The sequence below is a fragment of the Enhydra lutris genome, unplaced genomic scaffold (genome assembly GCF_002288905.1).
Source record: "Enhydra lutris kenyoni isolate GAN:26980312 unplaced genomic scaffold, ASM228890v2 scaffoldscaffold1, whole genome shotgun sequence".
In the NCBI taxonomy this organism is placed as follows: Eukaryota; Metazoa; Chordata; class Mammalia; order Carnivora; family Mustelidae; genus Enhydra; species Enhydra lutris.
In genome coordinates this window covers 103,971,693-103,993,219 of record NW_019154085.1, presented here as the reverse complement: position 1 = coordinate 103,993,219, position 21,527 = coordinate 103,971,693, and positions in this window count along the sequence as shown.

Sequence of the window (21,527 nt, the reverse complement as noted above, 5' to 3'; positions counted from 1 at the left end):
AATATGACTATACTGACTGATCATGCAAAGGAAAAGAAAGAAATTATACTGTCCCTACATACTGCACTTCCACACCAGTAAAGAAGATTCTACAGTACTTCTACATTACATTCCTTCTCACCACCTGTACTACTAATTGAATATTAGATGAAGAAATAACACTTTCCTCTTACAATACTTTCCCAGTAAACAGTAATAAAAAAAGATTTCCAGAATGTTAAACCAACCTTCCAGGTTTCACAGCTTAATCTAGTAAATGGACAAGTTTAACAAATCTAGACTACAGCACATAAAAAACTTCACACTATGCATGCTATTACACAGAAAAACAACAAAATTCAACTCAGTTTGTAGCCAGTGATTTTCTGCCAACACTAAATTTTATGTAGCAGCAACAAGCTAAACAATCATATTTAGCCACATCAAGTTAGAGACTTGCCATTTCTCATGAGATCACCAATTTTACACACCTAAAACTAATAAAGAATTAAAGAACTTTTAAAGGTTCATGTTTAGACATCCACCAAACAAGATTTCTACATATTTAAAGCTTTCTTGTTGCTTAAAACTGACCATATTAACTCCCAAAGGGCAGGGGAGGAGGACCCCTCAATGTCTCCTTGAAATTTGTCTGGCATTCTCTTACCTTGGTCCTTAAAGATAATTCACTCAAAACATGACCAACAATCCCCCTTAAAGAGTTCAGAACAACTCACATAAATGCTAAAGAGAAACGCTGCATATTATACTGTTACTTTACAACTCTAATTTTATTAGATAAAACTAAAATATTCTGAATATACCAATCAGAGAGTAACAATATTCTACGGAGTGGGTCACATAATTTTTTTTTTAAATGAAAAAAGTTAAAAAAACAAAAGTCTTCATCACTATCCTACATAAAGTACTTTATACATTAAAAAAAGTCAGGCTTCTATGCTTGAACTGATGAAATCTAATTTGTGAGAGTCTATTATTTTTTAAAGTCCTTCAGTAATAATGAAGTGTACATTGGTTGCATTAGAATAGGTCAAATGAATTTTCCTGAGGCTGCACTCTAAGTACATCTGACCCAGAAAGTATTTTTAGCAAGTGTCTTCAATCAATGCTGGTTTTATGCCTAGCCTAAATTAGAAATTGGGTGTCACAAATTTAAAGTAACCAAGTTAGTAGGGACATTTTAAAAACATATTTTATGTTTAAAAACCTAAAAGATACTCAGAACGTAAGAAAAAAACACGAGTTTGAAACAATTCGAAACCCACAGCCCCAAAGCTAAGCAGAATAGGAAACAGGCAATAAGAAAGTCATATCCTCTTCATTACTACTTTTCAGTTAACATGTGATTTTCTAGCTTAATAAACTTTAACCTACTATTAATAAAAAAAAAAAACACTACAAAATAGTGATGGCTTTTTTTTAATCTCTTGCCAAATATTTAAAACAGATTAGCTAAATCATAAATATTCCATGGCCTGAAAGACCATGCTTTTTTTATTAAACCAAACCACTCAGGAACACAATATTGGACCATGCGCATGTTTTAGTGAAAAACAGTTAACAAAGATATGTGTGTCATTAAAGTAAAACAAAACAAAAAAACAGAAAGAGACATAAAAATAAATTCCGTGGTAACTGGAGCATAAACTTATTCTGACAAAAAATGGTGGGGTCCACAAAAGATTGCACTCTTACTGTGAGTCAGTAAAGTTCTATACAAACTTAGGCTTATGAAAAATCTCTTTCGAAAAAATTTGCTGAATTTATATTCATCAAATTCAAGATCTAATTGATATATCTAGCTCTATTTCAATAAGCACACTCTGGACTCTGAACAATCATTTATTTAAGGTCAGTTCCTACTCCCCTAAAAAAACGAAAAATCGTTCTCTCTGGCAAGTTAAAGTTCCAAAATCAGGATAAAAAAATGTCCGGGCTTTTACTGTTCCATAGTCTTTTTACTCAAATCATCTTTTACAAGTCGGATATATTGGCTTTTGGGTGGCTTTTTTCTCCCCCTCCATAAACATGTGTTAAGCTGTAGTTTTCAACCAGACCCAAGATTTGGTAACATAAACCTAATATTACTCCAACTCTGATTTAAAAGCAGTTGGAATATTGAAGATATACAGGTTCCCCTGGAACAAGCGCTTGAAAAATCCTACAAAATCGTTCTTGTCCATAGTGGTGTCACTATAGGAGGCAACCCTAGACATAAAAGCCTCCCCTTCCAAATTTCGCAGACACACCAATACATGTATCTGTGCAACTGTAAACTGTTCCATTTTAAGGAAACCCTGGGAAATGCATCGATACATCTACTTAGCTACATCTCAACTTTTTTTGGCCCAACTACAGATTCCTAAATACAAGTATATACTGGTAGAATCACAAGAGCCTTAAAACTTCAATAGTACGGACAATCTGCCCAGGCAGCATATGTAAGAAGCACTCATACAACCCAATTAAAAAAAAAAAAAAAAAAAAAGGAATCCTACCAACAATGGAAAACTCAGAAGATTCTAAAATCGTACCTAGACTTTAAGTCCAGTGGCACATTCCATCTCCGCACCGATTCCATCCCCTCTCCCTTCGCTCACCCATATTCCAAGTATAACCCCCAGGTGCTGCGAGAGCTGAGGTCCCGGAAAGAAAGGGGGGCGGGGGGAACAAGCATCATTTTTCTCCTTCTCTTAAATCAACCTTGTTGCCTCCGGCTAGCCCTACCTGGCTCGCCTCCCACACCCAGGTAACAGCTCCGCGGACCGCGCAGGGCCGAGAGGCCGGCCGGAACCCCGGAGCCTCTTACCTTCGTAGCACAGCCGCGTCCGCTCGGCTGGAGAAGAAAAGCCTCGAAGCCCGTGCGCGCCGGAGGGAAGCGCGTCCGCCGCGCCGCGCCGCTCCCGGGGGCTCCCTCAGCGCCCCCCTAGCAGCCGCCGCCGCAGCGGCCGCGCCACGGCCCCGAGCGGCCAGCACCACCTCATACTGCGGGGCTGCCGCGGGCCGGCGCCGCCGGGGAGGCGGGCGGGAGGCGGGCGGCCGGGGCGCTCTCCCACCTCCCTGCGGGGATGAGATAATACACACCCCCCAAAGTGCCGTGGGGGAGGGGAGCCCCGGGGCGCCGGGCGGGGGACTGGCCCCAAACCTTCGACCCTCTGGCCAAAGCCAAGTCTCTCCTATCCCCGGCCCAGGCCCCGAATTCAGCCCCTGGGGACCCAGGAGTCCTGAGAGAACAAAGTGGGGGGGGCCACGAGGAGCGGAAAAGCGCGCAGCGCGGCGTGAGCAGACGGGTAATCCTGGGCAGCGTTTGTGTGTGAGAGTGCAAGAGGAGCTCAGTCTATCCACTCCTTGTCCTCCTCCTCTTCCTCCTCCTCCTCCGTCTCCTCCTCCTCCCTCAAGCACACCCCGTCTCCCAGGCCACAGCATAGCAACCGAACATGGCGGCTGCGCAGACGCCGCCACTCAGCGGCCGGGAGCCGCGGCGGCCGCAACTGGAGGCGATCTCGCGAGAGGCGAGGCCGAAATCCTCCCAGCTAGCGCCGGCAGAAGAGGTTGCACCAGAGCGGGCGCGGGGGGACACGCAGGTGCGATGGAGGCCGGACCTGGGTAGGTTGGGAAGGAAGGGCTGGAGAAGGGGCGGTGCGCTGTGGCCCCGCCCCATGGCCCAGCAGCGATTGGTTACTTGAACTGCGACCCCTGCTGGACCTACTGACCTAAGGGACTCGACGGAGGGGCAGAAACCTAAGTTTTAAAGGGGAAAACCAGACCCCTTGGCCCCAGGTCGTTCCAACTTCAGTGCTAATAGAGGATACAGGTTTTAGGATGCAGTTTTGAATCATTTCCTCTCCTAAATATAGACACTAAAACAAAGGACAAACAATGTTCTTTTATAAAACAAATGGTCTGGGTGCTTTCTGTGTGCCAAGAATGGTGTGCTTTTAAAAATTGAATTAATTCATTCTAATAACGCATATGAATTTGGTGTTGCCACGTCAGGTGCATTCGTATTTTACTGATGCTATAAACTCATTGTGATAAGACTGATGCCTACGGGCTGGGTGATGCCAGCTGAAACGATAGGAGGAGGGATTTGGGGACCAGCACACCTCTTTTTGCAATCATTTTTGTCAGTGCCCACTCCTGTAGCCTGGTCCTTTCTTGCTCTTCCTTGCTCTTCCTTGCTCTTAGCATTAGTACCCCACCAGCGCCGAATTCATATAAGCGTTCTTTCAATTATCACTTTTGCTCCAAGTCAACAAAATGCATATTTAATTAATCGGGGCTGGTTTTTACAAGATGAAATCTTGCAAATTTATACAAAGCTGTGAAAGACAGAGATTTCTACTGACTATCTTCTCCTTTGCATGCCCTCTCAATTTTTCCATCTTAAAAAGACAGCTTGTCAGTCCATATTCTTCTTGCTTTACCTCTTCAACTTACTTTCCTTCCTAGAGCTTAGTTCCAGCGAGTGCTCATTCATCCTTCCATAAATATGCTTTCTGGCTCTAGCTCTCCATTTCCCATATCTTTGTTCATACTATTTCCTCTGCTAAAATGCTCTTCACTCCATCTCCACCTATCAACATCCAGGATCTCCACCTATTAACATCCAGGATCCTCCAACCAAAGATCATGTGGGACTTCCACCAGAATTAAGAACTCCTTCCTCCTTTGACATTTATAGTTCTTGGTTTATATACCCACCTTTCTTTCTTTCTTTCTTTCTTTCTTTCTTTCTTTCTTTCTTTCTTTTTTTAATACATGATACTTAGCCCTGTGTGGGTCTTATCACCACTACTACCTGGTAAAGGTTGAGGGCAATCATCTTCGTATCTGACTTGTAATACAAATGCAGCTGGAGTCTCAACATTAGAGAGGCTGGAGGGGACACGCTTTGTTTTGGGAAACTCCACAGGATGAGCCCTTTAAATACATGTAAGCCTCATATCCATCTACAGTTCTTTAGGAAAACTATGAAGTCACTTTTTAAAAATTGATATAAAAATATCTCACAGCCATCATTCATCTGGGGGGAGGGGAAATAAACACTCCCAACCACCCAAAAAAATTGATATCTAATTCACATACCATAAAATTCATCCTTTTAAAGCATACAGTTCAATGCTTTTTAGTATATTTGCGAAGCTGTGCAGCTTCCAGAACATCACTACCAGAAGAAACTCTTACCCATTAGCAGTCACTCTCCATTCCCTCCTCCCCCAGCCCGACAACCACTAATTTACTTTCTATCCTTATAGATTTGCCTTCTCTGGATTCTTCATATAAATGGAATCATATATACTGCAAATTCACTATAAAAATGTGTAAATTTTTGGGGCGCCTGGGTGGCTCAGTGGGTTAAGCCACTGCCTTCGGCTCAGGTCATGATCTCAGAGTCCTGGGATCGAGCCCCGCATCGGGCTCTCTGCTCAGCAGGGAGCCTGCTTCCTCCTCTCTCTGCCTGCCTCTCTGCCTGCTTGTGATCTCTCTGTCAAATAAATAAATAAAATCTTAAAAAAAAAAGTGTAAATTTTTGTTTTTCTTTAAATTAATATCTTTCAAAACTAATATATGCCTATTCTAGATCATCTTGATGACCACCTTGTAATGAAACACTGCCAGTTGATTTTGCATTTGGCACCAAGAACTGTAACTTTAATTTTCTTGGGCAAATGAGAAAAAAATCGAATACTTTTTGTGGCAATGACAGCATTCTGACTAAGTGAAGATCAAGCATCCTCATGGCACACTGAACCAAAGTTTCACAGAAATTCAGACAGAGAAGAATGTCGAATAATTAAGTTGATTATAAGCATGCCCTTAAAAACCCATATGGTAGAAATGAGTTCCATATTATCATCACAAGGGACATTTTAATTTCAGCAAAACAACATCATCTACTACAATACATACATAGTATTAATTGAATTTTTAATTTTGCTAATTTGCAAAATTTTTCTAATTTATAAGTGTAGAAAAGCTGGGAGAGTAAGGACTTTATGCCTAGTCTTATGTTTACACATGATTAAGAGACATAATTTAAATAATTTAATTTTACATTTGAGGGTTAGCAAGATTTTTCTTTTCATTTAAAAGTGGCCCCTCCAAAAAATAAAAATTAAAAAATGGCCCCAAACATTGCTAGATATTGGCAGACACTGCTATTGACTGTGATTTTTTTTTTCCCTTTGTCTATAGCCTGCCCTTGGCTGTACTTTGGGAAAGTAAGAGCAAGGATTGTGTCCATGCTTGGAGGTTGTTGGCAAGAGAGGACTTGTCTTTTTGCACTGTGTGGTTAACATTTGGACCTCTACTAACCCTGGGTAGCCACAGCCAAGAAGGAATAGGCATTTGTTCTAGCCTGTGCAGCCAAGGTCGCTGCTTGGGCCTTGACAGTGAACTTTGGCAGCCACAAGGCAACAGAGAATAAGGTTTGACCAGACACTGAGGCTGAGTGGCGCTGCCATCAGCAACTTGGGAGGATCCCTTTGGAAGGAACGAATGACGCTTATGTCAATGGAGATATCTAGGGAGGAGAACCCCAGTGGAAATCTGGACTCAACTTGCTAGGTAGACCTCAGACTACTGTGAATTTTAAATATTAAAAAACATGTGACTTGGGGATGCCTGGGTGGCTCAGTCGGTTAAGCCTCTGCCTTGGGCTTAGGTTGTGATGCCAGGGTCGCGGAATCGAGTCCCACATCAGGCTCCTTACTCAGTGAGGAGCCTGCTTCTCACTCTGCCCCTCCCCCTGCTCATGATCGATCTCTCTCTCTCTGATAAACAAATAAAACCTTTAAAAAAAAAAATGTGACTTGATTTTGTTGCCTAAGCTGATGAGGTGGAACATACAAGTCACACAGGTTTTCAAATACCTGATCTCTGACATGAGACCTTAATTGAGTATCAATCTGTGTTAGATTGACAACAAAGGGGCAAAGGGAGAATTTCATCTTTTTACCTATCTGAAATCTTCCGGAATAACTTTAAGCAAAACAAAACAATTTATAGAGTTTAAACCTTTAAAGAAGTCTTATGCTTTTTTCCAAGTTCAGAATTCTGTGGCTCGGGCTTCTTTTAATCATGGAGCTGCTTTAAATACGTTTTTTTTAAATTATTTTTTTAAAGATTTTATTTATTTGACAGAGAGAGAGCACAAGTAGGCAGAGCAGTAGGCAGAGGAGGAAGAAGCAGGCTCTCAGCTGAGCAGGGAGCCCCAACTGGGGCTTGACCCCAGGACCTGGGGATCATGACCTGAGCTGAAAGCAGCTGCTTAACCAACTGGGCCACGCAGGTGTTCCTAATTCCTTTTTTTTTTTTTTTTTAGATTTTATTTATTTATTTGACAGACAGAGATCACAAGTAGGCAGAGAGAGAGGAAGGGAAGCAGGATCCCCGCAGAGCGGAGAGCCCAATGCCGGGCTCGATCCCAGGACACTGGGATCATGACCTGAGCCGAAGGCAGAGGCTTAACCCACTGAACCACCCAGGCGCCCCATAATTCCTTATTTTTTTTAATTAGATAGCATGTATCTCTGAAGCAGTTCGCCCAGTTTTGGTCACTCTGTCAGCATGGCCCTCTCCTCTTCACTTGCCAGCAATTCTTCCATCTTTTCTTCCTTCCTTTCTAAAGCAGCAGAAGACCCAAATTAGCAATCCCTGGGAGCAAGAACTCTATAGAAAAACGTAAAACTTTAAAAATCAAAGACTTCCTACTCCCAGTCCCACTCTCTAGAAATAAAACTATTTTTTTTTTTAAAGATTTTATTTATTTGACAGAGAGAGACACAGCGAGAGAGAGGGAACACAACCAGGGGGAGTGAGAGAGGGAGAAGCAGGCCTCCTGCTGAGCAAGGAGCCAGATGCCCAGCTCAATCCCACAACACTGGGATCATGACCTGAGCTGAGGCAGCTGCTCAATGCCTGAGCCACCCAGGCAGCCCAGAAATAAACACTATTAACAGCTTCTTGTGTATACTTCTAGAATTTTCTCTGCATCTGTAAGCTAAATGTAGCTTACAGATGTGTAGGTAATTACGCAAAAGAGATTATACTATACATATATTTCACTTACAAATGTCCCAAATAGAACAGATAGATACATGTCAATCTTTCTAAGAGCTGTGCCCTAATGTACTTAATCTTATCTAATAAATTGGCACTTAGGTCATTCCAGTTTTTTGCTATTAGATACAATGTTGTAAAGAACATTTCACCAGGGCGCCTGGGTGGCTCAGTGGGTTGAACCTCTGCATTCGGCTTGGGTCGTGATCTCAGGGTCCTGAGATTAAGCCCCGCATTGGGGTCTCTGCTCCTCGGGGAGCCTGCTTCCCCCTCTCTCTCTGCCTGCCTCTCTGCCTACCTGTGATCTCTCTCTCTGTCAAATAAATAAATAAAATCTTTTTAAAAAAAACATTTCACCATAAAACTTTGTATGTAAAACAAAGTGTTTCTTTAAGATGAATTTCTGGATATGAAATTGCTGGGTTGAAGTGTATGGGCATGTTTAATTTTGATAAATGTTGCCAAGTTGCACCCACCAACTTTGTGTGAGTTACTACTATCCACCTCTTATTGTTTCTGGGTTTGGTATTTTCCTCAATCAAAAATGAAAACATTTTCTTCTAATACTTTCAGTTGTTTTTCCTTTTTTGAATACTTAAATCTATCACCATCTGGAAATAATTCTGGTGAAAGGTAATAGGACATATGAATAGGACATATGAAGTCCAAAAGGGACTGCTATGCTATGTTCTTTCTGGAGGAGAATCTCTTGGCTTTTCTGGCTCCTCAGGCCCGCGGTGTTCCTTGGTTTGTGGTCCCTTCTTCCATCTTCAAACACAGGAGCCTGTGTCTTCACATCTCTGCCCCATCACTTCTATATGTTCCACAACCCTCAGATAAAGACCCTTGTGATGACATTGGACACACCCAGACAGTCCAGTATAATCTCCTCATTTCAAGATCCTTATTTTTAATCACATCTACGAAGTTCCTTTTGCCATGCAAGCTACCGTATTCACATGATCATATTGCGCCAGAAGGTGTGAACATCTTTGGAGGCCATTATTCTATGTGCCATGATATGGAGAACACAGACAAGAGAAATGCGGAAGACATTAAATTTCCTTACAACTTCCAGCCCATCGACAAGTACTTGAGACAGGCAGAGCAACCTAGCTCAAGGAGCTCTGCTGCCTCAATGTCAACACTTTGCTAGAGGCAAAACACAACCTTAGCTCGACATTAGCGCACCTTCCAGGATACTGTAAGTCTTTAATATATAAAATCACTTTGGAAACTTCCTTTATCTCTACCTCCTCCCCCAATATATGTTAACACTCATCCTCCAAGCCTGTGACCCACTGATACACATATGAAGGGTCTCACGACTAATATTTTACTAAACAGTAGTAAATGACTTTATCTTAACAGCAGCAAGCCCCTCAAGGTCCTGAAAACCTTGCTTCCAAATTCCTTAGAGACTTAGACTAACCCTAACCCCCTCCCAACTTGAACGTATATTATCAGTCACTCCTCACAACCCCAGTGCAGCTCTTTCTGCCCACGGGTCCTGTCCCCGTGCTTTGATAAAACCACCTTTTTTTGCATGGATGATGTCCTGAGAATTCTTTCTTGACTCTTCACTCCCAGACCCTAAAACACATCACATGATGCCACAGTCCCCGATGCCAAGCTTTGTAGCCATTAAAATTTCTAATCAGTTATAATACCTGGAAAAAAAGTTAATTTCTCCTTATGACTTCTTTTTCCAAGATGAATATGTTTTTAGCCATTTGAATTTAAAAAATTCAAATGGCTAGAGTGTAACTAAAATATTAAATTACATTGACAGTATATATTGTGTGCCTAGTGTATAATCTGTAAGTTACCTGAAAAAAATATTTGTAGATATATATGAATATAATCTGTATATATGAGTACATTCTTCGGACTTATCCATATTATCCATATTACAGGCACTTGATCTATATCTAAATTTTCTTAGTTTACTTAATATTAATGTGAATTCGTTCTCATAATATTCATTCATTAAAAAAAAATTAAAACATTCATTTGTTTAAAAAAAGTATTGCTCACTTACTATTTGCCAGGCATCCGAAATACAGGTAGGAGGTGGATTTTGCCCTCAAGGCAAGTATTTTTTGTTCTTACTTTGTGACTTATTAGCGCATTGCAAAATCAGTGTGGTAGATCATAACAAGAATCTTGAAAAAAAGAAATGAATTAGACTAGCCTAGAAAATAGAGCATATCACACAAAGTGAAGGTAAACCTGGTACTATGAAGTTTTAACATTAGTTGTATGTTTGTGTGTTTTGTGTGTATGTGGATTGTGATGTAAAATGTTTCTCTTCCTTTGTGTGTGGTGGCCAAAAAAGTTGGAGAGCCTCTGGTCTGAGGGAGAATTAGTAAGTAAATAAACAATACAAATTAGTATAAGTGCTTTCATAGATTAAACTCCATGGACAGGACCCATGGCTCGCCATTATTTCATCATGGCTTAACGTAACATCTGGTCTTAATACCAGCCCTCAGTTACTGTTCTTGAATCCGTGAAGGAATGGGTGGGTCTCGGACGCTAGGGAAAGCAGTGGAAGGAGCCCAGTCAACCAGCACATGTTGTGGCCTCGGTTTTGCCTGGCTGTCTTTGGGAGTGTGGACTGCAGGGACAAAGTATCTGATGGAGAACTGATGGCTGGGTGGAGCCTTGAGAGGGAAGCCTGAGGGACCTTGAGTGACATCTAGTGGCTTCTTGGACCAAATGGAAGGCGCCAGGCTGAGGAATCTCCCATCAGGTGGAAGATTATTGGATGTGCCCTTTGCTTAAAAGAAAGACGAGGAAAAGAAAAAGATGGGCTCCATCCCTTCATTGTGTATAAATTGTTCCTTTATTAGTAGATGAATCCTGTGTTTTCTTAACGGTCTGTACTCTTCTTTGTGTTGGCTTTGTCTGCAGGAGCCTTAACATCAGATTAGAAAATCTTGATTAAGGGGGGCCTGGGTAATGCAGTCAGTTAAGCCACTGACTCTTGGTTTCCGCTCAGGTGGTGATCTCAAGGTCATGATCTCAGGGTGGTTGTCTCAGGCTCATGAGATGGAGCGCCCCTTGGAGCCCCACGTGGAACCCCGCCTCCAGCCCCATTTTGAGCCCCATTTCGAGCCTGGAGTCAGGCTCTGCACTCACCCTGGAGTCTGCTTAAGACTCTTTCCCCCTGGGCGCCTGGGTGGCTCAGTGGGTTAAAGCCTCTGCCTTTGGCTCAGGTCATGATCCCAGGCTCCTGGGATCGAGCCCCGCATCAGGCTCTCTGCTTAGCAGGGAGCCTGCTTCCTTCTCTCTCTGCCTGCCTCTCTGTCTGTCAAATACATAAAATATTAAAAAAAAAAAAAAAAGACTCTCTCTCCCTTGGGGTGCCTGGGTGGCTCAGTGGGTTAAGCCTCTGCCTTCAGCTCAGGTCCTGGTCTCAGGGTCCTGGGATCGAGTCCCACATCGGGCTCTCTGCTCAGCAGGGAGCCTGCTTGCCCCCCCCCCCGCGCCTGCTTGTGACCTCTCTCTCTGTCAAATAAATAAATAAAATCTTAAAAAGAAAAAAAAAGACTCTTTGTCCCTCTTCCTCTGCCCCCTACCCCCACACGGACTTGCTCTCTCTCTCTCTCTTTCTCTCTCTCTGAAATAAATAAATCCTTTAAAAACATTTTGATTAATCCTCACACCTTTGTAGCATGTTACTCAGCACCGAGTACAGCATTGCAATAAACACCTGCTGTTGGCTAGCTGACATGTTTTGGTCATTCATTCAACTTGCGGTCATCAGTTGGCTAACACCCACATTAATAGTCTCATTCCTGGCCACACATTAGTAACAAGGAAGTTTTAGTAAGTGCAGAAGACTTTGGCCCACTCTGATCCCACCTCTATTCTCACCTAATTGGCCACGGTGGGCCCCAGGCTTCTCTTACAACTATGGGTGTAGACAAAGATTTTCTCGGCTCCCAAGTTGATTCTACTGGGCAACATTGTTGAGACCCACAGCTCCCATTTGGACAGGCACCGAACATAATACAGCATCTGTGCAAAATGAGGATCTCTGCCCTCTTGATCAGCACCTCTCAAACTGCCTCGAGTGAGGGACCAATCTGTTATGGCCCAATTATTTTTGTAAAATATAAATAAAAATAAATTACTAGAAAGTTAAACGAGAAGACAAACACATATGAATAGAATACAAAGGTCAATTTCTTATTAGATTCAATAGAAATCAATTTCTCTGTTAAATTTCTCTAACAGGTTCTATCTGCTTAATCTGCATTTTGGTATTTGTCTTACTATGAACTGGCAATAGACCATCTACGGGGAGGCACCTTGAGTCCTACCATTCTAGACTATATTCCGGAGGGAGGTGAGGGCAAGGAGAAGACAACAGACACGCAAAACGTGCAATAGTAACAGGACACACTGGTTGTTCTTGTAGCTTTTGAAGAGAAGGCCCACTGACTACTCAGATCCCCCAAGGCATCATAGCCTCGTGGGGCCACCAGGTCTGAAAGCCCTGTCCTCAGCTTTGTAGAGGGCATTTATCACTGTACAGATGCTCAAAATTTTTTAGAAACTGATTACAAACCAAGGTCACTCTTTTTAAAGCAAATATGCTTTCCTAGGGACCAGACACTGATGTTTGCTATAAGGATACCTTTTTTCCAGTGTGAAGGTCCACAGGCATGAGCAAATTATTTAGGGAACAGAGAATGAAGATCTTTCTCTACAATAGAGCACTCCTCTCAGTGAAACAGTGCTCACGCCCACGCCATGCATTTGTCACCCCCTTGGATAACACTTAATAAATACTGACAGCCTTTGACAGCCTCTCACACTTCTGGCATGTCCCCTCTGTCCATCACGCCTCCAGCAGCGGGGTTCAATACACCAGATTAAGTTACCACTTTCCTTGTTTCTATACCACTTTTGAGAATATCCTGTCACCTTGATTGGACTTGAGTAATCCCTGGTTTTTGTTGGCAATACGTTTATCAACTGTACCCCACACATGTTTCATCCACAGATGACTCATCTATCATAAGGCGATTACTCCTTCTCATCTCATTAGTGTAGTCTTTTCCTTCCGCCTATATTGCCCTGCTTTTCCTTTCTTTGCCAGACTCTTACTCACCTTTAAGATTTCAGCACTCAGGTTGACTCCTCTGAGAAGCCTGCCTTGATCTTCCCCTCACCCGGGACTCAACTCTTTCCACCTCCAGAAAAACACATAGCCCATGACGCTGCAATGGGTCAGTTCCTCTCTTCTCCCCATTTGACTTTTAAACTTCTGAGAACATTGATCCTGGCTTTCATTTATTTTTAGATCCCCAGAAATACTTGGTGAAATAAAGTGATTTTCTAGTTCCATTCTCAAAGGGAAGTGTTAAGGCAAGGAGCAATAGGATATATGATAAACTTTTTTTAAAAAAGATTTTATTTGACAGAGATACAGTGAGAGAACACAAGCAGGGGGGGTGGGAGAGGGAGAAGCAGACTCCCCGCTGAGCAGGGAGCCCCATGCAGAGCTCAATCCCAGGACCCTGGGATCATGACCTGAGTGGAAGGCAGATGCCTAACAACTGAGCCACCCAGGCGCTCCTATGATTAACTTCTAATCTTAAAAAGCCTTGGTGGTGGGAGTGGGGGGGGGGAATTATTTCTTGAAAGTCAAGCTGGAGAGTATGAACATTAAGTGGCAGATGATAGAAGTGTGTAAGGAGTATGAAGGGGTATTCAGTGATTTAGGAAAAATTAATTTCATGCTGCCAAGGAAGGAGAGAATAGGTTTGGGCAGACTGAATCTGGAAGAACAATGAAAACAGTAACAATATCTCCCCATAAGGGGCATGTCAGAATTACTGAGCTCCTGTGTCAATACTGTGTCTCCTTCTCCCTTCCCTTCCCGGTTCTGATATATCACCTACACCCTCCCTAGGTCCCATCCCTGATCAACAACCACAGCTGTGGGGAAACTTGATGCTGAGGGGAGTTTATCCTATGCCTCAGGTGCAAGGGAAGGAAATCGAAAAGTCTGCTTTATTTTTTTTTAAAGATTTTATTTATTTATTTGACAGAGATCACAAGTAGATGGAGAGGCAGGCAGAGAGAGAGAGAGGGAAGCAGGCTCCCTGCTGAGCAGAGAGCCCGATGCGGGACTTGATCCCAGGACCCTGAGATCATGACCTGAGCTGAAGGCAGCAGCTTAACCCACTGAGCCACCCAGGCACCTGAAAAGTCTGCTTTAATAGTCGAGATGTAAACTGCTAGAAACTTGATGTATGATTGTTACATATTTAACCAGTTTAATGATGATTCCAAATTTATATCTAAACTTTTGATGGAAGCAAAGCAAAACATCTAATGGAAGGCAACGAATGGTTTTCTTAAAATTCATTACTAGTCATCGAAATTTGTATTAATTTCTAGTAAGGGCGGTGAGCCCCTGGATTGGATCTAATTCATGTATATCATGATCTTTGATGGAATGTTTGATAAATAACAGTATGTTACTAATGGTCTGGTAATTTTCATTGGAAAAACTATACTGTTCTTTAAGGAATTTGGCAAGTTATACATTTTTTTCCCCTTCAATCTCAAAATTCAGTAATATATCAATCCCCAAATTAAGGTCATGCTCCATTCTCTTCAACTCTCTTTAGGCTGAACTCAAATGAAAACAACTACCCACCATAAGCGAGACAAAGAATGTTTCTTTGACCAAAATCAGCCAGTTATAAAGTCCTATAAATACCAATCCAGTTGTGCCATTACTAGTTCCTCTTCTTCTTCTTCTTCTTCTTCTTCTTCTTCTTCTTCTTCTTCTTCTTCTTTAAAGATTTAATTTTTAATCTCTACACCCACCTGTGGGGCTCAAACTCACAACCAGAAGATGCAGTCTCGTGCTCTACTGACTGAGCCAGCCAGGAGCCTCTTTAGATTCTAATACTACTAGTTATTCTGAGGATGATCAAAGTCACACAGTCTTTTTTTTTTTTTAAAGATTTTATTTATTTATTTGACTGACAGAGATCACAAGTAGGCAGAGAGGCAGGCAGAGAGAGAGAGAGAGAGAGGAGGAAGCAGGCTCCCTGTGGAGCAGAGAGCCCGACGCAGGGCTCGATCCCAGGACCCTGGGATCATGACCTGAGCTGAAGGCAGAGGCTTTAACCCACTGAGCCACCCAGGTGCCCCAAAGTCACACAGTCTTAAACACTTTCCTTCCTACCTGGGCATCCGGCTTGAGAGAGAGAGAGAGAGAGAGAGACAGAGGCAGGTGGAGGACAGGGAAAGCCTTATACCTGGAGCTTAAATCTGTATGCGTTGTTCCTTCTTTTTAAAGTTAGTCTGGGGCAGCTGGGTGGCTCAGTCAGTTAAGCAACTGCCTTCAGCTCAGGTCATGATCCCAGGGTCCTGGGATTGAGTCCTGCATTGGGCTTCTTGCTCAACAAAGAGCTGCTTCTCCCTCTCCCTCTGCCTACCACTCTACCTGCTTGTGCTCTCTCTCTCTGTCTCTCTGTCAAATAAATAAATAAAATCTTTAAAGTAAAATAAAATAAAATAAAAGTTTGTCTGACGGGGCACCTGGGTGGCTCAGTTGTTAAGCGTCTGCCTTCAGATTGGGTTGCTGTCCCGGGTCCTGGGATCAAGTCCTGCATTTTGTTCCCTGCCCAATAGGAAGCCTACTTCTCCCTCTCCCACTCCCCCTGCTTGTGTTCCCCTTCTCACTGCCCAAGCACTTCTTGGACCAGTCCAAGCACTTCTGTGTATCTTCCTTAAATACAGACTCAGGTGTCCCCTGGGGTGTAAAAAAGACACTCTAGAAAGAAGAAAAGCACATGTAAAGGACATTTGCAATTAGGGAAATTTGAAAGTTCTGATGAGCCATAAAGATTAATCCAACAGGAATCCATAGTCTATTAAAATCAAATTTAAAATTAAATGAAGGAATTTGGAAATGGGCAAAAGAAAATACAGAATATTTGACAAATCGTTCTCCAACAGTATCATTTGCCTTGAGTGGGCCTCTGGGAAAGCATAACTGGTATCAGCCCATGTCTGATGCGGGAAGTAAGGTGGCAAGAAAAGTTTGTTGGCATTTTCTACTTGCAATGATTCGTTTTTTGAGAACCGAGGAAAACTTAGTCTAAAAGCCAAACTGGGGGTTGGGGTTGGGGAGAAGAACACAGGTGAGGAGGAGGGTAGAACAGCTGTACTCACAGGCTAGCAATAACTTACAGAATCAAGAGCTTCCAAGTTTCTAACAGAGAAATGTTAAAAACCACAGCAGTTGTACCTATTTTTGGAAGCTGACACACTTCCCTGGATAAATGCACCTTGAAATTAAGGATGCTGGGTTGAGCTTCAGGAGTCCCTTACCAACACCCCCCACCCCAACCCAGGACTTAAAATAAACAAACTTCATGTCCCACGACTGGGGATAGGTTAGTTACGGTTCATCTATGCACACAGACAATATTACCCAAGCATTAAAAACTGTGTTTATTTAAAAAAAAATTGTGTTTATAAAAACTTTTACTGACATAGAAAATGCTTATTATGTAATATTAATTTAAAAAAAAAACAACCAGGATGCAGGGGTGCCTGGGGGGCTCAATAGGTTAAGCCTCTGCCTTAGGCTCAGGTCATGTTCTTAGGGTCCTGGGATCAAACCCTGGGTCAGGCTCTCTGCTCAACAAGGAGCCTGCTTCCCCCTCTCTCTCTGCCTGCTGCTCTGCATACCTGTGATCTCTCTCTCTCTGTCAAGTAAATAAATAAAATCTATTAAAAAAAGAGAGAGAGAGAAAAGAAAAAGAAAGGATGCAAAATTTTTTAAAAATCTGTTTAAGAGTGACACACATCAGAGGCGCCTGGGTGGCTCAGTCAGTTAAGCATCTGCCTTCAGCTCAGGTCACCATTTCCAGGTCCTGGGATTGAGTCCTAGTTGGGCTCCCTGCTCAGTGTGGGGGGTCTGCTTTTCCCTCTCCTTCTGCCTGTCCCTCACTTGTTCTCTCTCTCTCTCTCTCTTGCTCGCTCTCTTCAAATAAATAAATAAGATCTTTTAAAAAAATCTATCCATGGAAAATACATATTTTGTATTAGTTATCTATTGTTGCTTGACATAAAACAACAGCAAACAGGGGTGCCTGGGTGGCTCAGTGGTTTAAGCCTCCGCCTTCGGCTCAGGTCATGATCTCAGGGTCGTGGAATCAAGCCCCACATCGGGCTCTCTGCTCAGCGGGGAGACTTCTTCCCCCACCTCCTCTGTCTGCCTCTCTGCCAGCTTGTGATCTCAGTCTGTCAAATAAATAAATAAATAATCTTAAAAAAAAACAACAGCAAATATTTATCATCTCACAGTTCCTATGGGTCAGGCATCTGAGAGTGGGCTGCTGTCGTCTGAAGCTGAAGGCTTGAGTGGGGCTGGAGGATCCATTTCCAAGATGGCTCATTAAGATGACTGGCTGACTGGCTGGCGTAAGCTGTTGACAAGAGGCCCCAGCTCCTCACTGGTGTGAAACTCTCCACGGTACTGCTTGAGCGTCTTCATGGCATGAGAGCTGGCTTCCCCCAGAATGAGTGATCTCAGAGAGAGCAGTGCAGAAGCCTCTGTGATTTTTAGGGCCTAGTCTTGGAAGTCACTCACCATCATTTCTGCGTATCCTATCAGCTGTACAGGTCAGCTGTATTCAGTGTAGGAGGGAACGACATGTGGGTGTAAAAACCGAGGGACAAGGATTGGGGCCCATCTTGGAGGCTGGCTATCCCATATATGTATATGTGTATGTGTATGTATGTGTGTGTGTGTGTCTGTATGTGTGTGTCTTTTTCTGCCAGCTGAAGCATTTCCTCAGTGTCTCTGCGTGCACATTCTTGTCTTGTTTATTTTATTGAGACAACCATGGCTCTCTTTTTTGGCTGCCTATTACTTGGAGTTTGCAACTCTTCCTTTTCTTTCCTTTCCTCCCCGCCTCCCTCCTTCCCTCCTTCTTTCCTCCCTCCCTCCCTTCCTTCCTTCCTTCTTCTCCCTTCCTCCTCTTTCCTTCCTTCTGCCCCATCTCCCTCCACCCTTCCTTTCTCTAGGAGATAATTATAGTAGACCTATTACGTGCCAGTGAATCACCTCTGTCCACCCCTTTGACCCTATATTCCTCTCTTGCTCCCTGCTCTCCTTTCGGGTCCCCAACACCAGACCTTGTGGACTTGGCCAGCTCAGCTTTCACAAGAGCACCTAAATCTTCCATCTCCAGGTCTGTGCCTTTTGAGATGTCCCCAAGCTCTGGCCCATATCACACTCTCCTCCCATCACCAACTCCACTCCCTTCTGGACTGGCCTGTGCAGTCCTGGTTAAAGGCTCAGCTTGCGGATTCCTTGTGATGCTAATGATAGTCCTCCGGGTCCCACTTAACAGACAGCTGAGTCTGAGGTGGTGCTCAGCGTAATAGCTGGGAAATTCAGAGGAAAACACACACAAAACAGTTCAAGAGGGACCAATGAGCTTCCTGAAAATCCATTAGAAACCAAAAAGCCTCAGATTTTATTCTGAGATTTTCATCTCCCAGTAACTGGAAACCTCTGAAGATTCATACAAACTCAGCTTGGATAGCTTACCACGGTCATTAACAATAGACCACTAATAAGTCATGGTCTGTGAGATACTCAGGGGCTCACAGAGAGGAACAATGGAGACTGTGGCTCAGCTTCAGCCCCCTTGGCTTAGCAGAGGGGCTCCTAAGAGACCTTATGCATTGGCAGAGAGGAAGTAGAAACAAACAACAATAACAACTACAAAAAAAAAAACCAAGAGAGGCTGACATGCTCCCTCTCTGTGCTCCCATGACCCAGGTATCCTTCCCTCTCATGGTCCTTTTTACACTATTGCAATTGCCAGCTAATTTGTCCCTGCCCACCCCCGCCTCCCCCACCCCCAATATGGAGAGTATAGCTTGTGCACTGTTAATATCCAGGCACACTCAGTACTGAATGTTAGATTCTGGGAAGGTGTTTCCAGGGCTGCTGGGGTTTTTTTTTTTTGTTTATAACTTGGGGTAATGTGTATGATCGTTGTTTGGTGGGGGAGAGGAAGGAAACAGTAAACGGCTGCTGCTTTAAAAATATTTGAAACCAGTAAGGTAGATGTTGCCTTAGGTTGCTTCTAAATGTAACCTAGAATCTGCAGGATGGAGATAGGTTCGAGAGGGTTGGATCACACAGACACATGATGCCTACTAGGATACTCAGCACACAGTAGGCCCTCAGTAGGGTGAACTGGACTGGAAAGGGAGGAATAAAAGGGGTACATTAGACAGAAAAATCAAAATACAGTGGCTCATACAAGGAAGGATTCATTCCCCTCTCCTGTGAAAAACTGAAGAGAGTCTGGCCATCCTGGGGTGGCATGGACCTGTCCTGTTAGGTCTTCAGCTCAAGGCTCTTTCCAGCTCCCTGGTCAGCTATCCCGAGGAGGTCACTGTCATCTTTATGGCCTAAATTGGTGACTAGAGCTCCAACATATATGTAGTTCAGGAAACCACTGAGAAAGGGACAAAGAAAATGGGGGCAGAGCCAGTTGCCTGCCATTTGAAGGTTTCCCGAAGCTGCCACATGTCCCTTCCTCACCGGCTTGGGCTTAGTTTGGTGGCCACACCTAGATGCAAGAGAGCCTGGGAAATGCGGTCTTTATTCCATGGCTGCCATGTTCCCAGCTCAAATGCGGCGTTCCTTCCATGTTAATCCCAAGGGAGAAGGTGTGGGCGGGGGGGCGGACTGGGACTTGGAAGATATGCAGCAGCGTCTGCCACTATGGAGAATGACAGATTGCCTGTGACACAGGTGTCGGGGCCCCTCTCTCTCCTGTGCTTCTCTTTGTCAAGTATATTTACACTGTGTGTTGCAACTGACAAGAAACTTTTACATACACAATCCATGTTTAATCTATTGCATTCTGGTTACACCAGTATTAAAATAATATATGCTCCTTGTTAAAAAAAGAAATGATAGGGGTGCCTGGGTGACTCAGTAGGTTGGGCCTCTGCCTTCAGCTCAGGTCTTGATCTCAGGGTCTTGCGATCGAGTCCCACATCGGGCTCTCTGCTCTCTGGGGAGCCTGCTTCCCCCCTCTCTCTGCCTATTTGTAATCTCTTTCTCTCTGTCAAATAAATAAATAAAAATCTTTTTAAAAAGAAAAAAGAAATGATAGTGCACAGAGAGCATGTGTCTCCACTGATGGCCGGGCACAAGCTTTGGCCTTCCTCATCTCTCAAGACTTGACTACCGTCATCAGATTGGCGTGCCTTCTGCCAAGTGTCCTTCCATCGGGGGTATGTTGGAGAGCTGCTGCTAGCCTCGGGAAGATTACTGAAGTTTCCTATAAAAGGGGCTCTAAACCATGTGCCTGGCACTCAAAGATAGTTACTGAAACCATCAAATAACAACGCCCCCCACAACATGCTTCTCATTGCCTTCCCCAAACCCTCCTGGTCTTCCTCATATCTCCGCATGGCCCCACCAGTCTCTAATGGCAATGCCAGCTCAGAGATCTGGACCAGTCGCTCCTGTAGAAACAGGTTTGTATTCTGGTTTCTGTTTCTCCTTCCTGTATCAGGTGTTTGAGCAGACAGCTGTGGGGACAGCACATGCCCTATGGCCCCATGTCAACCTGTGCTCAGAGCCTCCTCTTCTGAGCCCTGCACCCACTCCAGGAAACACTGAGCTGTCTTCCTCTGTGCAAAGAGTGCCTGCAAAGAGTAGCAACCGTCCTCGAGTTTGCCGCACACTCTGCAAACACTGGCCTTTGCTCCTCAAAAGTCTTTAAGTCCTGTGCTGTTCTCAGCCCTGTAGCTAATGAGCACAGCTTTCCCGAAAAAGCCAAACCCTTGTCCTGCCTGGGAAGTTCCGGTTCTGTGGAAGGAAGCTGGGCTTTGGGGTACGGCAGACCTGCCATATGTGCTTAGACAAGTGTCTCGTCCTGGAGGAGGATTGTGGATGCTTATGGAGCTGTAAACAGGAAAAGAGCTACTACTAAATCAGTGAGCCCATTGCCTGGCACAGGGTGCTACCAAGTAATGGTTAAGACTCGCTCTATAGATGAGAAGTAATTCATTCCTGCCTGATGGAGAGTGGGTTATTTGGAAGCCCTGCCCAGGGCTCAGCCAAACAATGGCAAAGTGTCTGGGTGGGGGATGGGGGGGTGGGGGGGGGGGTGATGGGAGGAGGAGAGCTACCCCTCCAGGGTATCTCGATTCAACAGCTAGTTTTATTTGCTTCTACAACTGGGCGTTTGCCCTAACTTGTTTGCTTAATTAATTAATTTATTAATTAACTAATTAATTAATTTTATGCTTTAAGATATTCCTGATTTAACTGTGGCAGTGCATTGAGAATTTTTCCAAGGCTGTGCCTTGTTTCTGTTTTGGGCTTGTGGCATTTGGAATGATAGCACATATCAGAATCTTGCCATATGTGGATGTTT